Source organism: Felis catus, chromosome F2 (genome assembly GCF_018350175.1).
Source record: "Felis catus isolate Fca126 chromosome F2, F.catus_Fca126_mat1.0, whole genome shotgun sequence".
NCBI lineage: Eukaryota > Metazoa > Chordata > Mammalia > Carnivora > Felidae > Felis > Felis catus.
In genome coordinates, this window is record NC_058385.1 from 80,836,320 (window position 1) to 80,855,415 (window position 19,096).

Below are 19,096 nucleotides of genomic sequence, written 5' to 3' on the forward strand. Positions count from 1 at the left end.
GGGGCGGCACGAGGGAGCCAACACACAGGGGCTCTCGTGCTTCTGGATGCCCCCACGACGGTTTGTCTGCAGACGGGAGGCTGGGGCGTGTGCCCGCTGGTGAGGCCCGTCCTGGGGCGTTAACGCCTTCGGGGCTCGGTGCACACCGGGCTCGGGCACCGTCAGGGTGGGGAGGGGCCACGTGTGCCACTGTGGCCGAAACGGCGGGGGTCGGGGGCGTGACGTGGCCACCAGGGTGTCGGCGGCGGGGGGCACGCTTCTTCTGTACGTACACCGTGCTCCTGCATGGAACTCCTGTTTTTGCCTGACTTCACGTTGACCAACAAGTTCGTTCTTTGCTCGCGTTTGACCCTGGGGCTTGAGGATGACCTTTAGAGGACAGTCCTAAGAACGTTCACTGAGCACCTGCTCGGTGCCGGACGCACGAACCTAGCACTAATGAGCACTCTTATCCTCTGAGGTCGACACGATCACCATGGCCCCACTCTCTGGATGAGGAAACTGAGGCGAGGAGGGGTTAAAGCACACAGCCCGCTGGCAGAGGCTCGGAAGTGGAGGGCGGGGCCAGTGGCGCACCTGTTGCCCCCATGACTGGCTCTCGGCCCCTCCTCGTGGCCCTGCTGCTTCTGGGGCCGGGGCTGTTGGACTGGAGGCCGCTTTCTGGAAATCCACTTAGCACTGACCTCATCTCTGTCCTCCTCGGAGCTAATCTGCTAATCCTGCCCGCCCCCAGCGGCCCCTGCACTGTCTGGATGTTCCTAATACCTTCTCCTCTGCCTGCCCCCTCCCTGGCTGGGGGAGGGGGGGGTCCTCTCTGCTCTGCTTGGGGGGAGGGTGGTGGCAGGTCCAGTGACCAGGAGCTGGTGCGGATGGGATCTGTTCCGGGCACCACTCCTCAATCCCCGGGAGGATTCTGGCGGCTGGCGTTCAGGCCTGGGTTCTGCCCCTGCCTTTCCCGTGCACGGTCATCACCTCTTCGGGCCGCGTGTTCTCCTGCATGAGAGGAGGTCAGTTCTGAGCACCTTCCCCGCTGTGAAGTCAGGATTCTTCCCCACTCTCCCTCTCGCCCGCCTGTCCGCCGCAGTGTGCGGGCTCTGGCCCCCCCAGACCTGGGTTAGAACCCTGGCTCTGCCTGAAGGGAGCTTCGGTTTCCTAACCTGCACAGTGGTCCTTCTTCCACAGGGCATGGTGTGTGCTCGCTGGGAGAGTCCCCGGCACAAGGTTGGCAGGGGACAGAGCCTCCTCCCTGCCCGCACCTAGGCCACACGGGGGGGGGGAGATGAAAGGGACCCCAGCCTGTGAGCCCATGGGGAAGCCACGCCCCCCACCCCACAGCGAAGGGGGCCGGGATAGAAACTCCCTGAGATTTTGGGCAGGGGAGGAGAAAGAGTCTGAAACGAGGGGAGGGGTGCAGGTGGCAGGTCAAGCCAAGCATTAGAAACAGATTAACAACTGAAACGGACCTGAGGCCCCATGGACAATGGGCTGCCTTGGTGGTTGCTGAGACCCCCATTTCAGTGGACGGTTCCTTTTTCCCAGGACCTCAAACCTGGAGCGACCCTCGCTGTTTCCCATTGTTCTCTGCGTGAAGGCACTGAGGACAGGGAACCCCAGCTTTGTGGTTAAACAAGGGGAGGTCTGGACTAAGTCTACTTCTGACTTGCTGTGTGATCTTTGGAAGTTGCTTTACCCCTCTGTGCCTCATCTACAAAATAGGGGAACAACGGTCCCTACCTTGTGGGGCTGTGTGGGGATAAGCTGGTGAACTGAGATTCGAACTCAGGTCTGCAAGGCTCTGTCCTTTGCCCCCTGCTGACTCTTAGGGAGGCATTGGGGGCCTCTGGGCACCGTCTGATCACCCCATCTATGAATGAGCACACATCTGTGCCGGACGCTCGTGTGAATCCTGGGGACACAGCTGGGGACACAGGTGAGGTCCTCACCCAGACCATGATCAGTGTGGTGTGTAACTGCTTGGGTGGGGGGGATCTCTGGCAGAGCTGAGTGAGGGGATGGCCAGTAGAGACTGAGCTCTCAGAAGAGATGACAGCTGAAAGGGACAAGATGTGAAGGGCAGCACCATAGGGGTGGCCTGGGGCAAGAGTGTCCATGCAGCAGGAGTAGCAAGTACAAAGGCCCTGGGGTGGGATGGACCCTGACTGTTGGAGGAACAGCATGCAGGTGTTCCATGCTGTGGCAGCTTGGTGGCGAGTGGAGGGAGCCTAGAGGAGCCAGCCCTGGCCCAGTCAGATGGCCTTGGGACCAAGGTGCCACCATGAAGGATTCTGCATGGAGAGGGGAGGGCTCTCACTCTTGCCTTCCAGGGGTCACTGTGGCTGCTGGGGTGGGTGGTCGGAGGGGCATCCTCCCCAGGACGCGGAGATAGTACCAGAGCAAGCCTCCAACCTGGGAGGAGAGGCTGGGCTGAGGGTGGGGCTGGTGCATGGACCGGCATCAGGGGACCCTGGCGTTTCCACATCTACCTCTCTGGTGCCCTCTGTCCTGGGCCCTCTCCCCATGCCACCACTGGCCTGGCCATGAGCTCCCTAGTTAGTGCTGATCCGGAAGGGGACTCCCTCACCAGTCCCCAGGGGGGCACCTTACAAATCTCCCCGGAGGCTGGCTGGTGGCCGAAATGGCACAGGCACCTGGCCGGCCCACGGGGCACAGAGAAACGGAGGAGGGTCGGGCCTCCACCAGCCCTTACAGAGGCAGCTGCCGCTTTCTGAGCAGCTCTGCGTGTGGGCCTGCCCTCGGGGCGCGAGGTCCCGGGGGGCCTGATGACCCCCTCCAGGAGCCCACCTTCAGGGCCCCCCTGGTCTGACCCCAATGCCGCCGCTGGGTGACTGCTATCTAGGCCCCATCCTCCCATCAACCCCGCCCGCGCGTCTGGTGCTCAGCACCTACGGACAAATGGAGACGTCGAGGCATCCGGAAGTTTCGTAAAACCCTTGGCCTCCAGACCCCTTCTCGGCCCCCGCGCACCTCGCCCTTTCCATCCTCACTCGGGATCCAACGGGCTGTGACCACTCCAGGCGGCCAGGCAGTCCTTGCCTCAGCGGGCGGGCCCTGCCAGCAGCCAAGGTCAGACCCCGCCCCACCCCCCGGCTCGCTCCCCATGGCCACGCCCCTTCCCACCCGGGCGGGGCCTGCGGGGCGCGCGCGCGCGGCCGAGGCTTGGGGAGCGCTCTCATTGGGCCGTGCCAAGCACGTGACCTGACGCCCCGGCCCGCGCGCCCGGAGCCGGGGCCGCGCCTGCGCGCGCCGCCCCGCGTGCGCGCGCGCGCGCCCCTCCCTCCGCCCGTCGAGCCGGCGCCGGGACCGCCAGGTCAGTCTCCTCGGCGCGCGCTCGGGCGGGGGCGCGCGGCGCGGGCGCGTGGGGCCGTGGGCGCGCAGGCGGAGGGCGGCCGCCTCCTGCGCCGGGCACGTCCTGGGGCCCCTCGGCCTGGCCTGGCGGCTGCTGCGGCGGGAACGCGGGCCTGGGCGCGGCCACGTGCAGGGGCTCCCGGGGCGCCCCCGGCCTGGCTGGAAGCGCTGACCCCGCTCCCGTCTCTGGGGGGCGGGTGACCCCTGTTCCGAGTTCATCCTCCCCGAAGTTCCGGCCCAGGATCTGGTTCTGCCCCACTCTCTGCCCAGTTTCTTCATCTGCATAGTCTGGGGGCACTTGGTCTCTAACCCTCTTGTCACCAGAACCCCATGGGCCTCCCTGTCCTCGAGTAGGGCCGGGATGGCAGCGGATGTCGGGGGAGGCTGAGCTCCGGGGCCCGATACCCGGTCTGCGGCCCCGCTCAGACCCTTACGGGGGCTGGTAGCCTGGCGGTGCCTCCTTCTCCCCGCGGCGGTCCAGCTGCAGAACCAGGTCGGCCGCCTTATCCCAGGTGCCCCAGGGATTAAACAGGTGGCTCTCCACGTGGCCCCTGGGCTCTGCTGGACAGCTGGCGGTTGGGATGGGTGGCACACGCTCAGCTCCAAGCCGTCAGAGCGCTTCTGGTGTGTGGTCCGGTGACCTCTGCGGCTGGCGCCTGGCTGCTGAGGTGAGAGGCTGCCCATCTGGGCCGTGCTAGCAGGTCCGAGGGCGGCGTGGGGTCCAGACCAGCAGGTCACAGCCCACATAGGCACCCCGACCTTGGCTGTTAGGCATGCGCTGCACCTCCTGCCCTGGCACGCGCGCTCTGTGGGTTCTGGGCGTCAGCGTGGCGTGTGGGCTCAAGGGGGTCCCGCACCTGCGCAGCAGCGTGGGGGTGCGGACCAGACGGGGTCAACGGAGGGTGCCTGCGGTCTTGCCCAGAGGCCTCTTCAAAGCTCTGTGCTTGCCCCACGCTTCACTGACCTCAAACCCTCCTGTGAGGGAGGTTCTTCACCCCATTTCTCAGATGAGGAGGCTGAGGCCCAGCGAGGTGGAGTCGGGCCCACCTCACCCGTAGATCTCAACGGAGCCTTGGTTTTCCCGTCTGTGAAGTGGGTGCCGTGTGGCTCACCCTGCAGGCTGCCGTGAGGAGTAAATGGGAGAGGCCCTGAGCCCGGGGCCTAACCTGAGGCAGGCACGGGGGTCTCTCCGCTGCTCCCCAGGCCACCCCCGCTGCAGCTCTTCGGGGACGGAGGCTGCCCTGACCACGTGGCGGTCCCAGGCTGCTCCTCAAAGGCCCCTGTGCGGAGCTGGTCAGCCCTCAGCGCTCCCCACGGCGTCTGCCAAGCGCTTCCCCTGTGCCCGGCCCCCTGCTGGAATCAGAGGCGGGTGATGGGGTCGTGGGGGGCTGGGCGGGTCGTGGGCCTCCCTCTTGCCCCAGGTGGCCAGTGTGGTGGGAGAAGATGCGGGTGGTGGTCAGGTGGGACCCCCAGGCCGTCTCCTAGGCTTACTGGCTCCTCCTTGCCCTTGCTCGCCTCCAGCACACCTTCCCTGACCGCCAGGTTGAGGCTGGGGCCCCAGCTAGTCACCCCTGTCTCCTCAGTGCCAGCTTAGGCCCTGGCGGGGGGGGGGGCGGCCGATGTCGTCCGCAGTGTGGGCATGGTGGACAGCAGGAAAGCCGGGTGGGCGGGCCCCTTTCTTAGACAAGGGGACGGTTTGGAAGGCGAGGGGGTCCTGGAGGTGCCACGGGTGGGGGGGCCTCAGGATGACCTCAGGGCGCCGGGCGGGGTGTGCTGGGAAGTGCTCATCAAAGCGCTGCCTTGAAGCATTAGCCAGCTTGACTTCGTGCCCTTGTTGGGAAGAGGAGGACACTGTCGGCTCCGAGCTGGTGTGAGCCCACCCTGCCCCCCCTGGGGTGGGTGGGGGTCCGCAGATACACAGCGTCTGTGCTAGCGATCTTCCTGGGGGCTCACATCCAGATGGGGCCCCTGCTGCCTCGCCGGCTGGCAGACCCTAGCAAAAGAGGGGGCAAGTAGAAAGGGCACTGGCCTCTCCAGGCAACATTTGGCTGGAGCTGGCAGGGCTGTGGTGGCCAGGGACCGGTGGGCATGTCCCCCAAGACCTTGCCCTGCCTTTGTGACCCAGAGGCTCCAAACCTCACGGTAGGCTGTAAGCAGGTGATGCGCTGGGGTTTCTCACCTCTGGCCGGCCCTGCCCTGTGCCCTCCGTCCGGGCCGGCCTCCCCACCAGCTGCCTGGCTGTCCCACCTCCACCCGACCCCCTCGTCGCTCTGTTTAGTCCCTAGCACCCCTTGCCGCCCCCGGGGCCTTTCCTCAGTCAGGAAGGTCTGGCGAGATTTCGAGTTTCTCGCCAGATACCTAATGCCTCACCCCTCAGTTTCTGCGCCTGTAAACTGGGAACAGCGAGGTGTGAGGTCAGTCACATGGGCGGACGCCGCCCTGGTGCTCAGAAGGTGTGCAGAAAACGCAACTTCCCTCCTTCCAGCCTCGGCCGTCACCGTGGCACTGTGGCTCCTTGTTGGGGGCAGGGAGGGTTCCTGGCATGTGGGCGGTGGTCCTCAGTGGGGCCGGCACCTTCCGGGCCGTAAGGTGGTTTGGAATCTGGCTCCAAGCAGCCAGTCAGGCATTCCTTTCTCACTGTGCCAGCAAACTTGAGAGCCTACTGTGTGCCAGGCCCTGGGGAGCTGTGCTGGGACTGCCCTAGGGCCAGCAGTGAGTCGGGAGGAGGGAGACGCACCAAGAGCTCGCACACACGCCGGGTGCAGATCACTTCTGGTGACAAACGCGCTGGGGAGAAGTGGGATAGGGTTGGGGGCTAGCAGGTGGCGGAGAGGGCGGCCCCAGGCAGGGCTGGCGTGGCTGTGCCGGGCCTCGTCATACCCTTTCTCGCTTGGGACGGCGATGCGGCGTAGCCGATGGGGCTGTGGGTGCTGCCGGACGTGTGTCCAGGAGCTACTCTGCCAGGTACCGAGGGCGGGGCTTGGAACAGAGGCGGCCCTGCTCTTGCGGCCCCTGCCCTCAGCGTCGGGTGTTCAGGTGGGTCGGGGGGAGGGCCGCGGGGCCCGCTGGGGGCCCACGGCTCAGCCTCTCCACCTGCTGTTTTCCCGACCAGGAAGCTGGGCCCGGGGGGACTCCGAAGGCCAGAGGAGTGAGCACAGGTTCCTTTGTGCAGAACGTGGCTCTGTCCACGTCCCCACGGACCAGAGTGTCTTCCTCCACCGCCACTCTGGGAGGCAGGCGTAATAGCCCAGCTTGTAGGGGGGGAAACCGAGGCTCAGAGAAGGCAGTTGCCGGGGCGTGCTGGGTGCCTGCTGTGTGCCAGGACCCCGTCCTGATCTACACCCGTGGCTATGGGAAGCAGTGCCACTTGTCCTACAGCAAAAGGCCGAGGCTCAGCAAGGCTCCTCGCTTTCTGAGGTCACGTGGCCTTCAGGTGGCGGTGGCTGAAGGAGGGAGGCGCCTCTGTCTGACCCTGCGTCTAGCCTGGTGACCCCAGACCCTCGGTGGGCTGGGAGGTGTTCCTGTGCGTGGGCTGGAGGGCCGGCCCAGGTCAGGGTTGGTGGGCGGTGCCCGGCCAGGCCCAGCTCCGGCCGCAGTGACCGGTAGCTCTGCTACCTGGCTGTCCTGCCCTGGCCTGGGGCCCATCCCCGCCTCTGCCCAGGCCTCAGCCGGCCGCCCAGGAAACGGGAAGGCGAGAAGCTGAGTGCACGTCTCGAGCCAGGCAGGTGTGGTGGGTCCTCTTGGATATGGGGGCTCAGTGGGCACGGAGGCGGCTGGAGCCTCTCCTCTCTGAGGCCACCGTCCGTGGGGACGGCTGGAGTTGCCCTGCAGCTCATCAGCCGTCAGCGCTGTGCCCTCACGCTCGTCCTACAGCCGTGGGTTCTCGGGCCTCCAGAGACACTGACCCCTCTGCGTCCTGGGCCTCCCGGCTGCCACCGGCACTGTGCTCCTCCCATGTGCCCAGCCCGAGCTCGGCTGTGTCCTACGTGGGATGAACTCGGTGTGCAGGACCCTGGAGACTCTTGCAGGCCAGCAGGGAGGAGGGCCCTGTGTCCTGTGCTCAGGACCTGTCTGCTGGTGAGGGGCCGCGCCTGGAAGGTGGCTTCAAGGTCTCGCTCTCCTGCTGGGTGACCCTGGGGGTGGGCGTCATTGCCAGAGCCTCTGTTCTCCACCGGCAAATGAGGGTTGGACCAGATCAGTGAAGGGGCGGAGCAGAGCCTGCAGGGGTGTGGCTTCCCTGAGGTATGGTCCTAGAAGGGGGAGCCTCAGGGGGACGGCTCCAACTGTAGGGAGTCTGGGGGGCTTGGGCGCACGGCTGGGGGCCGATGTGCTGGAACGGGGCTCCGAGCCAAGGATGGAGGGTCTCCCAGCCTCCAGGCGTGGCTGCCAGGGCACAGACGAGGACAGGTCATTGGCTGCGTGGCTCTGGGCCAACTCTTCTCCTTTGGGGTCTCGGTTTCCCCCTCTGCAGACGGGGGGCTCTGACCTGCCGTCTCCAGCTCCTCTGTCCCCACAGCCCCCCCCCTGGGAGCTGCAGTCGCTCGTTCCCACGGCCTCCCCGGTCACAGAGACCCCGAAGCCAGGGCCGGCCCGGTCAGTGGGGGCGGGCGGACAGGCAGGCGGCCCTGCCCCGTCCGCTTCCCATGGGACTGGTGCTCCAGCCACTCTGCTGGCCCCGGGGCCCCTCTTGTGACTCAGGCTTCCTGGAAGAGGCGCGGGAGTGCACGGAGGATTCCCCGCCACCCCACCCGGGGCTCCCGCCTGCCGGCCCGCCTGTCCCGTCACCGCCCCCGTGGCTGCAGGCGGTGGGCTCCACCTGGTCTACGTTCCTCCCTCCCCCAGAGGGTGCTCCTTTCTGCTGGCGCCCCTCCCCCCTCACCTGCTGGTGTGGGCACACTGGCCCCCCCTCACTCTCCTGCCTGGACCGGGGCCTAGGAATTGCCATGTGGGATTCAGGGGGTGCCTGGGGTTCCCCACAGTAACCTCACTGTCCCTTCCGCATGGCCCTCGGGAGCCCAGAGCCATGGTCCCGGCTCTACCAGGTCTCTCTGGGTCACCCTGGGCCTGCCCCTGTGCTTCCTGGCCTCAGTTTTCTTGTCTGGAGAATGGGGACGCACCATGGACCTCGCGGCAGACTGGGTGGGAGGTCAGGCCAGAGACGGCAGCCTCGGTGGTGAAGCTTCGGCCGGCGGGCCAGGCTGCTGCCTCCAGCCCTGTGTCTGCTCCGTGTCACCAGGCTCTCGTCTACCCTCGCCGGGGGCCCGTGACCTCGGGAGGCAAAGCCCAGGTGACTTGGCTTCTTTATGTGTCCTGTGGTGCTCTTGGGCCTGGGGGGGCAGAGGCGACATCTACTGCCCCAGGGGCTCATGTTGCTGGGGGGGGCGGGAGGGCGGCTCTCAAACGGGGCTCTCGTAGGTCGTTACGGTTTAATCCAGATTTAGTGGTGGTTCTTAGAAAACTTCAAACAGCCCAGGCAATTATAACCGCTGTGGGCGCTGGGTGTGCTGGCTTCCCAGGAACAGGCTGCCCGCACGCATTCCGCATTTCACTGGAAATTTCCCTTACTGTCGACCGTGGATCTCTCCGGAGGCAGCCGTGGACCCCGGCCCCTGGGTCTGGACGGACCCCTGTTGATTGATCAGTACCCTCCCCATGATCTCCATCTTGGCTGCTGGGTAGTCGGATGGGCAGCACAGCTTACTGGCTTGGCCCGGCCTCTGCCTCCCCGTGCCTCTCAAGGGGCCGCCAGGCCTGCACTGGCCCCTGCCGGGGGTTGGGGGGAGTTAGAGAGAGGTGGTGCGGAGAGGGAGAGACCAGGGGTGAGCAAGATCCCTAGGAGACGGCAATCTCTTTCCTAGAGTGTGTGGCCCTCAGACTTTGAGGAAGTCAGGGCGGCCTTCTGGGAGGAGGAGGCGCCTGGCCTGGGCTTGAGGGTTGTGGGCACCACAGTAGAGGGAGGGGCTCCCGAGGCTTAGGGCCCGAGTTAACAGTGTCACTGCGGCAGCTCCTGGGTCAGCCCGCTCGGGGCGGTGGGTCGGGGAACGGGCAGGGATGGAAGGCAGGTGCGTCGTGCCCAGCGCTCCGTCGGCCGGGCTTGTGTGGTCCTCGCCGAGTGGCCTGGAGCCGGGACTGTCGGCCCCTCCTTTACAGGTGTGCGTGGGGAGGGGGGAACGGACCCCATCGCAGCACAGCCACCAGCCCGTCCTGCCTGGCACACCCTCCCCTCTCTGGCCTCAGTTTCCCCTGTCTCTGGAGTGGGGCTGAACGACCTGCCCCAGCCGTTGGGGGGGGGGGGGAGCCTGATAAAGAAAGGGCATCTGGTGAGCAGAGAGGAGGTCCTGCTTCTGGCCTTTGGCCTGACTCGTCCTTCTGTGCCTCAGCTTCCCCCTCTGTAAATGGGGCCGGGAAGCCCTTTTGTGGGGATGTCGGGAAGCGAAAGAGGGGCAGTGGGTGCGGGCAGCCTGAGCCGCGTAGCGGGTGCCCCGCCGATGGGTGATGCGGATCCCCCACCGGCTCTTCCGTGACCTCGGCGACTGGGACGTTCCCACGGCCGGGCAGCCACAGGAAGCCATCTGGAGGCCTTGTTTACCCTCCCCCGGCCGCCCTGGCAGGAAGTCACCGGAAGGGCTGTCCCGAGGGGCCCCCAGGCCTGTGAGGACAGCCGGTGGCCGGGGGTCCCCAGCGGGGCACAGAGGACTGACGGGGCGGAGCTGGGTGCTCCGGGGCCCTCTGTGGCGCGCGGGCTGGAGTGTGGATGGAGACGTTCATCGAGTGTGTGCATCTGTACGTCCAGCCCGGTGGCTACCCCTTCCCATGTGTGGCTGTGGCCCGTGAAGTCACAGCCTCAGCCCCGGGTGGCCTGCGTGATGGTCCGGGAGGGGTGGGGTCCAGGGAGCCGGAGGAGGGGCCCCTAACGCAGGGGGCAGGGGCCAGAGGGTGAGCCCTCGAGGCAGCTGAGGGTCCGGGAGGAGGTGTGTAGGGGAAGGGGGCCGGGAGACGTTGCAGGTGGAGGCTGTGGCCTCTGACGGGGCTGCTGAGGGCGAGGGCGTTGGGGTGACGTAGAGAGGTAGGCGGGGCCTGGGGGCACGGATAGCGACGAGGGGTGGTCGTGGCCCCGAGACCCTCGTCCCTCCACCCCCCTCCCCTACACCACCCTCAGCTCAGCCTGCAGCAGGGTCAGGGCCTGGGCCTCTGCCCCTCGGGACGTGCCCAGCTGCCCTGGCATTTGCAGCCCCGATGCCCACCGGCCGGCCTGAGCGTGGCTGGCTGGGCCCGGGGACAGTTCCCACGGACGCTGCCAGCTGGGCTCGCCCGACCCAAGGAAGGACGCTGACCCCAGCAGGGCCTTGGCTGCTTTGTGCCTGCCCGGCCTCCCGCCTTCAGAAGGAGCCTGGTGGGCCCGGGGGCCAGACGGCCCTGCCTGGCCAGCCGTGGGGAGCCAAGGAGCACCCCCGCCTGGCTTCTTCCTGTCCTCCCTCCACTTTCTCCTCCCCTCCCTCCGAGTTCTCACTGCTTTCCCTGCCCTGTCCCCGCCTCCCCCACTTTGGAAGGCTCTGTCGCAGGGTCCTTATGGGCAGAGCCCTCCCCGAGAGTGTGCTGGGGTTTTGGGGGCAGGGTGAGTGTCTCCCCCACCCTTCCCGTGCGGAAGCGAGTGTGAGAACCAGGGCTTTGGGCGGGATCCGGGACCGGGGAGCACGCTGCCGGGGGGGGGGGGGGGTGTGTCCACCAGCGAGTCCTGGGTGAGACTGGATGTTCCAGAGGCGTCCCTGGGCTGAGGACGGGCAGCCGTGGGCCTGTCCCAGGAGGGTCACTGGCTGCTGCCGAGTGCCCGCTGCGTGCCAGGCCGACTCGTCTGTAACCCGGCACACAGCTGCCCCTCAGGTGTGGGTACCCCGTTTGCAGAGCCTGGGCCGACCCCAGGTCTGAGCGGCGGTGGCCTTGCCCCCTGCCTTGTCACGAGACACCAAGACCATCAGGACGGGAAGGGAGGAAGGGTGCAGTCTGTAAACGATGGTCGCCGCGTGCGTGAGCAGGTGTGAGGGAGGCGGTGGCTGGTTCCCTGGGCCTCCTTGAGAGGCTGAGATGGTGGCAGAAGCCTGGAGGGGCGCCGGGGGCTCTGGGCCAGGAGTCCAGAGCCTGGGGAGGCTGGCCTCGGGACAGTGGCTAGCCTCAGCTCCCCAGTCTGCTTTCTTCTGGGTGCAGCGCGCTCTGTAGATGGTGCGGGACAAGGCGGGGCCCTCCACCCGCCTCCGCTGCAGCGAGGGGTCTGCGTGGCGGCTGGATGGAGGAGAGGAGATTCTCAGTGTGTTGGGGGGTCCGGTTGGGCAGCGGCTCCTTGGCAGCTGAGAGCCCCCTTCCCCTCTTGCTGTTGCTGGGGCCGTGACTGGTGGGCTCCCCGCCCCCGGGGTCACCGCCTGGTCGCTGTGGCCAACTTTACTGTCATGCCGGGGATCGAGCTCTTCTCCCCACGAGTGCCCCTGGACCCAGAGCCCAGCCATGGCATCTGCTAGGTGCTCCTAAGGGTCCATGAGCTGGTGAGTGGGCCTCCAAGGAGGGGGTTTGGACAGATGGAACCAGGGAGGAGTCCTAGGTAGCTGGCTAAGGCCTGGAGAGACAGCATGGGGTGGTGTGGGGGCAGAGAGTGCTCCCGGCACGGGGCACAGTGAGGGCAAAGGGCCGGAAGCAGGACCACGCACAGAGGCAGTGCGTCTCCAGGAGGGCAGGAAGGCAGGTGGGGCGGAGGGGGAGGAGAGTGGGGGAGGGCAGCCCAGCGGAAGGGCCTTCAGGGCCGGGAGGCTTGGGTTTTTCCTTCCGAGTGGTGTGCGTGCCACTGAGGGCTTCAGCCCTGGAGGACGGGGTCAGCCTGGGTGCTGCCAGGTAGGGAGGAGGGGGTGGGGCGGGGGTACCCAGGACGCCAGGTAGGGGGTGGCGGTGGGGCGGGGGTACTCAGGACGCCAGGTAGGGGGTGGGGGGTGGGGCGGGGGTACCCACGACGCCAGGGTGGGGACTAGCTCTGGGCACACACTCCCCAAACTCTCAGTGACCTCAGGTGGCCCGGGCACTGCTGTCTCACCTGTCACCATCCATGGGGACTCTCCTGCCCCACATTGGGGATTCTGGGGACTTTCTGTTTCCTCACCCGGTGCTTGATTCTGTGACACACCTCGATCTGGGCTTGCAGAGACCTGCCCGTGCCCTGCAGCGATTCTGAGAACCGGGGTCCCCCGAGCCTGCCTTCCCTGGGGAGCAGTTCCCTGCGGTCTCCCCTGAAGCCTGGCTCACCTTTCTGCCCCCTGCCTTTTCCTGCCTCCTGGCCTTTACTCAAGCTGTGCCTGGACACCCTGCCCTTTGCCCTTCTCAGGGGGATCTCTTGAGACAAAAGAGGGACAGCGTGTCCTTCCGTGTCCCGCAGGCCACCTGGTCCGGCTCTCCAGGGATGCCTGCACCTGCTGCTGGTGCCCGCATGTGGCCTGGACTCTGGGCAGTCACAGGTGCATGTGCAGATTTGTGTCTGACAGAGAAGGTGGCCCCTGTGGTGTCACCCCTTACAGCATCACTCGTCTTGCTCTCCTGCCCTCTTCCGGTGCTCCGTCACCACGGGCTGGGAGCACTCGGGGTCCTGGACCCTCCTCGGAACCGGCTTTGCCCCCTGCCGGTTCCCTGGCAAACGAATGAATCCTTGACCTGTGCTCACTCTACGTGTGCTGGTTGTGTTTGGAACTTCTAAGGTTGCTTTGACAACTGTCCTTTTTATTTTATTTGTTTTAAAGATTATTTATTTTTGAAGGAGAGACAGGGCGTGCAAGCAGACAGGGGAGGGGCAGAGAGAGAGAGAGAGAGAGAGAGAATCCCAAGCAGGCTCCGTGCTGTCAGCGCATGGAACCCAACTTGGGGCTCAACCTCACGAGCTGTGAGATCGTGACCCGAGCTGAAATCACGAGTCGGAGGCTCGACTGAGTGAGCCACCCAGGCGCCCCTCTTTCCCATCCTTGAAGGCCAGCCCCGCCCGGCCCGGGACCGTGGAGGCCCCCCGCTTACCTGGCCGGCTGCCGGGACCTCCGTCCCTCCCTGGCCTGCCCGGTGCCCTCGGCAGCCTGGTGCACCCGAGGAGCCCGGGAAGGGGCTGACCAGGTGCTCCCACCCCGTGTGACGACGCCCACACTCCCGCTCCAGTGTGGGATCTCGGAAGAACGGACACCTGTGGCTGTTTGTCGACCGGCCCCCGTGTCGTGTCCCGCACCGCTCCTGCTGTGCACCGTCCCTGCGGACGAAATGAGAACAGAACTGGAGGTGACCCGGACGCCCGTCCGCTGAGCACAGAAAAGCAGAGTGCGGTCTCCACATGGCGTAGAGATTCTCAGCCACGAAGAGGGTGAAGTCCTGACCCGATGACAGCACACACGCCCCTAGAAAGCATCGTGCTGAGCGAACGGGGCCAGAGGCCGGAGGCCACGTGGTGCCTGATGCCGCTTATGTGAAACGTGCGCCCGGGCAAATCCGCGGGCGTGCGATCCCGGGCACCGGACTGGCTGCCAGGGGCGGGCGGCAGGAGATTGGGGCCGGGCTGCGATGGGTGTGGGGCCGCCTTTGGGGTGACGGAAATGCCCTGGAGTCAGGCGGCAGTGGTGGCTACGCAGCACCGTGGAGATGTTAGAAAACGCCGAGTAGACAAGTAGCGAAACGGCACGTGTCGCGTTCCGTGAATTTTATCTCGGGAAACAAATGTAACCAGCTCCCTGCCCCGCAGAGTCTGGCCTGAGCGGGTTCTCAGCTAAAGTCTGCAAAATAGGATTAGCCCGGCTCGGCCCCAGGGCGGCCAGCGCGCAGGGACTTCATTAGCGCTTGGAGGGGAGAGTGACGACGGGACGCCCACGGGTGCTGGGCCGTGGCGGGGCTCAACGAGTTTGGGGAAGCAGGGTCGAGCCGCCCTCCTCCTGCCTGAGCACGGTGCCCGGCATCGGTGAGTCTGGCTGAGAGCGCGAAGTAGGCGGCTTGCGGACAGGTCTGTGTCGTCGTGCGGTCTCCTGCCCTCCCTCCTCCGTCTCCTACCGCTGCGGGTCCGCAAAACCCCGGGCGGCCGTGCACAGCGGGGTGGGGCTGCGGGGCCAGCCGGCCCAGCACCTCGGGCCCGTGCCCTGTACGGGGGCTCACAGAGCTGCTGAGGGCTCAGGCGAAGCCAAGTGGGCACGGGTTTTGTCCCCTCGGAAGTCCGTCCCTTGCCCCCTTCTGTCCCTGTACGCTTGGCTGGGTCCAGCGAGGAGGGGGCTGCCGTGCCTGTTCACTCAGCCGCCTCTGGGCACTCCCGCCTGATGTGAAGAAGGGGCAGCCCCGGGGAAAGCGGGGGGTGGCGGTGGGGTGGGGGGAGCCGGCAGTGCCATGCCAAGTACGGGTCTGCCTGCTGGGCCTGGTGACGCGCCCCGACCTCCTGCTGTGCCCACAGCGGTGCCCAGAGCTGCCCGAGGGAGCCAGGGCCTGGTGAGGACCCTGGGCCGGAAGTTGGATCAGCCTCTCATTCATTGCTGGGGGGGTGGTGGGGCTTCTGGCTCCCTGTGGGGGGCCCTTGAGGCCCTGGAGAAGAGGGGTTTCCCTTGGGTCGTTCTGCTGTGACGGTTCCCCACTGCGTCCTCTGGGAGCTGGACAGTGCAGGTGACCGGGTCCTGATGCCCAGCGCCCCGGGATGGGCCTTCTCTCTGGGAAGGCAGCTCGGATGGCGTGGGTGGGGCTGCAGGGGGGGGGGCGGGGGCAGCAGGGGCAGCGGTTGGGGCGGCATGGCTGAGTGCCTAGTGGGTGCCTGTAGGGTGCCTCCCCTCCCGTGGCCGGCACCTCCTCGCTGCCCTCTCAGGCTGGGCATCCCGCCTTGCTGCCCTCACGGCGGCTGATGTCTGCAGCCAGGAGCCGATCCCGCCACCCTCAGGTCGCCACGCATGACCAACACGGGGACGCCGGGGCAGGATACTGGGGGGTGGTGGCCGGTGTGGCCCGGCCCGGGCTCTGCCTCCGTCCCTGCGTGGTGGTCCCTCCACTGACAACCAGCCGGGCTAGAGATGGTCCAAGCCACATAAGATGAGCAGGAGGCAGGGAGGCTGGGCCAGGAGGCTCTCCTACCTTCTCAGCTGGGAGGCTGGAGCCTGGGCCTGGGCCGAGGTGGGGTTCTATGAGGTGCCCTCGCTGCTAGTGCGTGGTGTCAGAAACGTTCTGGAAGGGTGCCACTGGCTGCGCCCCTCCAGATCACTACGTCTCTAGAGGAATACGGGCTCTGGGACATTCTGCGGGGAAGAAGCCCTCGGTGTCCCCAGCATCGCCATCTTGAACGCGGGTTCTCCTGCGGGGCTCAGGGTCCCGTCAGAGCCCGTGGGGGTATCTGGCAGAGCAGAAACATTCAAGGGATCCAGACGAGGCTGCTTGGAAGGGAGGTATCCTTCCAGACCCCAGGAGGACAGCCATCTGCAGCTGCAGCGAACCCATTTTACAGATGATCAAATGGAAGCACAGAGAGGTTGAGGGATGTGCTCAGGGTCACACAGCTTGCGATGGGGGAGCCAGGATGGGAACCAGGCCAGACTCCCAAGCCGTTGACACTCTGGGAATAGTGGTCACAGCCTGAGCAAGAACGTGGGCAGAACCTCACCTGGGTCGGGCTGATGGGAGGGACCTGTCCCCTCCCCTGGGCCCCTGGAGGCCCTGCCTGGCCTGGGTTTGAGGGGGAGCTCCGCGTCAGAGTCTCACGGCCTCTCTGGGCCTCAGGTTCCCGGTGGCTGGATGGTCACTGGCACCCGCAAGGCCGTGGCCTGTAGAGGGTAGACGGAGGCTCGGGTTGGAGGCCATGCGTGGCGGGCGTAGTGCTGGCGTCTCTGGGGTGTGGGCTGCACCGCGTGGGGTTCCAGCCGCTGAAGGGCAGGAAGCAGTGCCCCTCCTGCTGTGTCAGAGATGGGACACGGTTCTTTGTCCAGCCCGGGGCTTGGGGTGGCCGCGATGGCCTGGAAATGCCAATGGAGCCAACTGACATGCTAATGACGCCGGACGGGCTTCTGGAAAGGGAGAGAGGGCTCAGAGAGGGAAGGTGGCGGCTCAGGGGGGACCCGTGGGTCCCTCTGCTGTGTGTCCTGGGTGCAGCGGCCCGCCCCTCTCTGGTCCTTGGGGGGCGTTGGTGGGGGGGGGGTGGCCCGTGTCTCACTGCCAGGCCGGCCCAGAAATAGCCGTGACCTTCCGCACCCAGCTTGGCAACGCCCGGGGCCGAGGGGCCTACGTGCGCCCGGCTGAGTCCTCACAGGGCGGTGGGGCCGGTTATTTTCGACGTGGCCTCCCGAGGCCAGGTCAGAGCTCTTTCCCGTGGCTCCCGAAGGCCCCTCTGACGCGCGTCAACCGGGGCCTTGGCCGGCAGCCCTGGCTACCTCCAAGATCTGGCGCCCCCTTCCTGCCCGCCTGACCCCCAGCGACCCCGGGTGCTGGGTGGGGGCAGGGCGGGGATCCCAGGGATGAAGCAGGCGCTGGCTGACGAGGCTTCCTGGAGCCCTGGCCTCAGTTGGAGGGCTGGGCCTCGGTTTCCCCATCGGGGGTTGTTTTAAGGAGAAAATACATAGAAAGTGTCCACCCAGGCCTGGCTCTGAATCCTGGCTCAGCCCCCTCGTAGTTGTGTGGCGTCAGGCAAGTCACTGACTGCGTGGCCAGCGTACTTATCCATAAAATGGGGCCTCAATGCACTTATCCGCAAAACGGGGTGATGGCTGCCTCCAGGACTGCTCTGAGGATGAACGTGGGCCAGGGCCCATGCTGAGAGTGTCAGGTGAGGCTATGACATGGCAGAGTCCCTGGGCCTTCCCCATGTTGCCCTGGCGGATACTGGGCTTATCCCTGGGAGGTGCCAGGAGTGGCGATGGCCCGCGGACCTGGGTTCCAGCTGGGCCACAGTCTCCTCTTCTGTGACACGGGCCGAGTGTGATGGCTGCTTCTGGCCAGGCTGCTGTGTGCGGTGGTGAGAAATGGCCACCACACCGTGCTGCCCCGAGGTCCAGTCACGCCGGGTCACCACTGCAGACAGTGTCCTGTCACGGGTACACGGTGCTGGATGGGCACGGGGGATCGGCTGCTCTGTGGGCAGAGCCCCTCCCCTGCGGGTGCTGGGCTGGCGTCTGATCCTGCTTCCCAGTTGGGATTGGGGTGCGCCGGGTGCAGCAGGGAGGGGCGCACCGTCTGCCTGGTGCTGGCTGCATGCTGAGGGGCCCCTCCCCCGGTCTCCTCACCACCCTCGGGGGCCCTGTCCTCGCACCGTCGGTCCTGGGCCCGAGGGGAACCCAGCGCGGCTCCTCCGTGGAGAGGGGCCGGGGCCCATGGCCCTGCTTGATTCAGGCGGGCAGCCCCGGGCCCTGCCCTCCAGGCCGTGTGACAACTCCACGGGCACCCGGGGGGATGGCACCCAGAGGGTGGGCCCCTCAGGGGGCAGTTCTTGTTCCCCTACCTTGTGAAGGTCTGTTATTTCCACTTTGTGCTGATGACTCAAAAGGCCCAGAGAGGGGAGGAGATGGGCCCAGGGGCACACAGCAGCCACAGGGAGGGATTCCTCAGTTGCCAGGGGTGTCTTAGCCTTCTACCAGCTGAGGACCCCCGGGGGACCTCCAGCTGATTCTGGCGGGTAGGGACTTGCCCAGCAGCCTCCTGTGTGAGGTCACATTGACCTTGAGGGCCACGACACCCACCCCAGTTCTCAGAGGACCCCAGCTCCCTTTTGCATGTCGAGGGTCCTGTGTGTGTGTGTGGCGCCAGAGGGGCTGGGGTCTACCTGGTGGACTGGGGAGGCCCTGAGCTCTCAGGACGGCAGGGTTGGGGACCTCCGCATTCCTGGCAGGGGCTTGACTGGGGCCTGGAGGGTGCAGGGGCCTCTCAGGGGCCATTAGCTCCAAGCGGACCCATGAAGCACCATGCCCCTCTGGGACACCATGCCCGTTCTGGACACCGGCCCTTGGGGACCTTGGGGACTTGGTGGCATGGTGCCGGGAGTCAGCGCCAGCCCAGGGGGAAGGCACGGGGGACTGTGGGTGCAGCTAGGGCGGGCTTTCTGAGCTTTTCCTCCTGTTAGAATCCTGAGGCTCAGGAATTCCCAAGCGGACACCCTGTGCTCCAGAACAGTGGGCCGCGGGCTGGCGGACAACCAGGCCTCTGGGACCGAGGGCAGGGGTGCTGGGGGCAGGGGGTGCAGCCGGGCCCGCACACACTGCTTCCAGCCACCCGGGGTCAGCCCGGCCTCGTGTGCCGATGCAGACGGCGGGGCCCCGGAGGGGGAGGCGGAGCCCGGAAATTTTGGAAACACGGATGAGTCCAGCCGTGTCCGTTCCAGGACAGGCGGGCTGGGACCTGGGGAGGGGCAGTGATGGCCCAGGGCCCACGGTGGGGGCTCCAGCCCTGCGAGTACAAAGGCAGGACACCGGGTCTCAGGAGGGTGGACCCCCTACCTCTGTGTGGAGGCCCCGGGCAGGGAGACCCTCGTGGTGTGACTTCCAGCCTGGGCAGAGTCCCAGAGGAGGATGGAGCGTGGACCAGAGAGCATGGAGGGTGTGGAGGGCCACAGGGCGGGGGGGGGGCCATAGTGGCACAGGGCGGGGGGGCCCCTCGTGGCACAAGTGAGTGTCCGCGTGGACAGAGCTGCCGCCGGACTCTCGGTTACACTGGGCGGTGGGAGGCGAGTTCGAGCAGTCCTGTCCGCTGCCCTGTCCGCTTGGCGGGCCGCATGGCCCAC

General features: G+C 66.5%; 1 protein-coding gene across 2 annotated transcripts in view; it reads left to right on the top strand.

Annotated features, from left to right (window-relative positions):
- Positions 1–901: 901 nt before the first annotated feature.
- PTP4A3 (protein tyrosine phosphatase 4A3) overlaps positions 902–19,096 on the top strand; it is a 36,972-nt gene continuing 18,777 nt past the window's right edge. The window contains exon 1 of one of the 2 annotated variants that reach the window (XM_019823204.3): positions 902–1,007. The gene's annotated coding sequence lies outside the window, so the exon portion shown is untranslated. Of the gene's footprint in view, positions 1,008–3,214; positions 3,329–19,096 lie in introns of those variants that run through there. The other variant, XM_023248251.2, reaches the window with a different exon arrangement.